A 3,811-nucleotide genomic window follows, 5' to 3' on the forward strand; every position below is an offset into this window, starting at 1 on the left:
ACATTATTATAAAAGTATCTGGTGTTATTCACACTGAAATAACAGAAATTATTATTTAATTTGTTTAATTTACTATTACTAAACTGACAGGCAAAAAGCTGTCCTTCACTGTTTTTTAATAACATTAAGAAAATACATCACAGTACATATCTGTAAAAACAGGTGCCCTCACCTTGTAGTTGATTGGGATACATACTACTAAAGAGAGTGTAACTGGATAGAAAATATTACAAATGTTCAAAGGTATTCTTTGCTAAAGAGATCCCCCCCATAGAAATTTATGCTATATCCTGGGGGCTACCCTTCCATCATCCATCATATGTCTTCTATCATCCATCATATTTCTTCCATCATCATCCATCATATGTCTTCATTGCTTATGGCTGATTTGGTGCTGTCCATAGCAGGCCCTGTGCCTTTAAGACCCCAAACTGGGCTTCATCTTTTCATTCACAGAAAGTCTGCCTCTTCAATAGATGGCCAGGCTTGGTTGACTATGGATGAGGCTCCCCATGGCATTGAAATGGAGCACTGCTCAGGTCTCTATTCCTAAAGCCACATGGAGACATCTTCCCTCATTTCTGTCTGGATATTTCCCTTCTTTGTCCTCAAAAATGAGTCCTTTCTTCTAAGTACAAACAGCCTGATGTCTTCCACAAATTTAATTTTTTTCATAAAGTATAGGAGAAACACGGATTCCATAGAATTTCTGAGTCCAGCCAGACCTGACATTAGCCCCCTCTGGTACAAGTGAAAGTGGCCACAAGCCTAGATCCATGCTGAAAACGTAAGGAGATAAACACACGGAAACCAGGAATCAACCCTGACAGCAGAAAGTGTCTGTACACATTTGCTATAACACTGCCACCCAGCCATTCCAGCTACTCAATCTCTCACGTAATATCAAAAACCCTGGCAGGAGCCAGGTAAGAATAATGCTTCCCACCCAGCTCTGTGCTTAGGAGAAGGTAGCCTCTATGCAGTCACACACATCTATAAAGAGAGGACAGCAGTAGCTCCCTAGAAGATTGAGACTCATGGCTCCAGCAGCATATGTATAGCAGAGGATGGCCTAGTCAGTCATCAATGGGAAGAGAGGCCCTTGGTCCTGTGAAGGTTCTATACCCCAGTGTAGGGGAATGCCAGGGCTAGTAAGCAGGAGGAGGTGGGGTGGTGAGGAGGGGGAGGGGGGAGGGAACAGGGCTTTTTTTCTGTTTTCTTATTTTATTTTATTTTATTTTATTTTTTGGAGGGGAAACTGGGAAAGGAGATATCATATGACATGTAAATAAAGAAAATAGTTAATAAAAATAAAAAAATTTTAAAAAAGATCAAATGCAGACACTGATGAATCTGGAGCTAGCTTCTCTTAAACATTAAGCCCCATTAACAACAGGCCTTTAAACAGGGTGCAGGTCAGAAAGACCTTGATGAACGCTTATCTAAGCCTCACCAGGGATTATTCATAATGTTAACTGTATGGCTTATATACAGATGTGTTTCTGAACTCTACTAAATTTCTTAAGAAATTTCTCAAGGAAATTTTCATGATATGTGTTTTTCAACTGTTGACACAAAAACCTATTCTCATCTTAAAGAGAATAAGAAATGATTGATTCTGGAGCCATTCTGAATAACCATGACTAGGGAATAAAGATTTAGGTTACCCCAAATTCTATGTTCCATTGTGGGAACACTTTCATGAAGCTTTACTTTTACAGAACACAGAAAGTCATAAATCAAGGCAACTTAAAAAAAAATGTGTTTGTGGGTACATTAGGGGAGTAGTTAGAGCAAAATGGAGGAAGCTTTCCTATAAGCCCAAGATCCTATGTGATGCCATTCTTGGCTTTGAGATTGGTGAGAGCTGGTGGTCTATTTAGTTAATGGATTCCAAACAATTTCTATAAATTAGTTATCTATTAGTTACAGAATATTAGTTCCAGCATGGAGGTAGACAAGGAATGCGTGTTCCTGAGGGCTAGAAGTAGTCCAAGATACAGCAATTGGCCTCTAACCCTGCAACATCCCAGTGTCCACACAGGACTGAAATCCTAATCAGTCCATCAGTCTCTGCAAACACAGTTTCTTCAGAAGTCTTCACACACAAACTCTTGAAATTTGAACATTTCCAACCTCCTCTAAAGGTGTTTACTGCAGTCACTTGACTTTAAAAATGGCTTTCCCAACCGATGAAAGGTCTTTCCTAAGTTGTTTGGTGATTGTACAATCAGAACTGAGTAATATTTATTCACTTTGACAAATGGTTCCTGAAGAACTCACCTTGAAATTCTGGTTCCTGGCCCAGGCTTAATATATATATATATAAATTATAAATATATTATATTTATATATATATATATAAACTCACTTTTCCATGGGCATGTAGACACTAGACAGCTATACCCTGAAGTCTAAGGTCTTGTGGCCATCTCATTTATCCACTGCAAGTGTTTGGGCTCATTTGAGGGTGAGGATGCCCAGCCCTGGGAACTGAATCTCCCTTGGGAGTAAAGATATTTGGAGATCCCAGAGCCAAATCACCTGGTTCCTGCTTCAAGGCCAAGGTATATCATGAGGGATTTTTTTCATTATTCATGCCATTCAAGTTGAGGGTAAAGCCTTTCCTGCCATGGCCTCCCTTTGTGAAGTTTATATCTTTTGTAAACTTTGTAAACCTTCAAGGCAGAAAAGTGGCCAGGTCCAGCACCTGAGGAGCTCCAGCAACAAGGCCCCTCCCTAAGACCACCTCACCTCTCATAATAGTTGTTTCCAGCCTCTGTAACATTCACACAGTTTATTGTCAGCTCCTCAATAGAACCCACCCCACAGTCTGCTAATTTTATTCAGAGAAGTCTTAGCTAATTTTGTTCAGAAAAGTCTAAACAAAAGCTACCAATCCCTGAGCAGGAAGACCCTCCAATCCCTGAGCAGAAATGCCCACCAACCCCTAAACAGGAACACTCACCAATCCCTGAACTCCCACAAACTCAGGACTTGAAATCCTACCAATCCTCATCCTGGAAATCTCTGCCCTAGAAAGCCCCAGGCCCCTAAGAAACCCTATATAAAGACTGTCTGAGAGCTTCCGGGCTGCTGGCTGCCTCCTGTGAGCAGAGGCAGCCACTTCTGGACCTTTCCATCAGAAGAAACAACGAAGAAGGGAAGTGAAGAGCTGGAACTCTTCATTTCAGCTGGGGATGCTGCTCCACTCCTGCAAGCTGTTACACTAAAGGAGCTGGGCTGATGGTCCCGATGTCCTCAGCTCAACTGGGGGACAGGGGTGTAACACCAAAGAGACTGGTTTGATGGTCCTGAGGTCTTCAGCTCAGATGGGGTTACCCACCCCTCTAGAGCTGCAAAACCTCTGAGGAGGCTTCCTTGGAAATGTGTGTCTCATGGGCTCTCACACCTAAGAATGCCCTTCCATAGGGACACTGTCCCACCTCAGAGCTGTGCTGTTCCTGAGTTCTAGAGTCTCAGGATGCCCTTCCATTGAGATTTTCTCTTATCAGCTGTGTAAATCCCTGAGCTGTCCTGGGACTCATTCCGTAGTTCAAGCTGGCCTCAAACTGATCCACTTGCCTGATGGAAAGCATCCAGTACAAATTACCCGCAAGTGATATGTCTGAGGCTATGCCTCAAGAGCCAGAGTGGAAAGCTTGAATCATATTTTCTTATTAAGTCACCGTTATTGACTTCAAAGCTGCCTGCTGCTGGCATAAGGATAAGCAAGGTGGCAGTTTGACTAACTGATTGTCTTTTAGCCCAGCCAGGATAGCAAGGGAGAGTCCAAACTCCAATAAAAAAA

At 42.1% G+C, this 3,811-nt stretch overlaps 1 long non-coding RNA gene across 1 annotated transcript in view; it reads left to right on the plus strand.

The window, feature by feature from the left end:
• Positions 1–3,811, plus strand: part of LOC116094659 — an 8,843-nt gene that overhangs the window by 3,304 nt on the left and 1,728 nt on the right. The gene's annotated exons all lie outside the window — the stretch shown is intronic.

This window comes from Mastomys coucha, chromosome X (assembly GCF_008632895.1).
Source record: "Mastomys coucha isolate ucsf_1 chromosome X, UCSF_Mcou_1, whole genome shotgun sequence".
NCBI classification, from domain to species: Eukaryota; Metazoa; Chordata; class Mammalia; order Rodentia; family Muridae; genus Mastomys; species Mastomys coucha.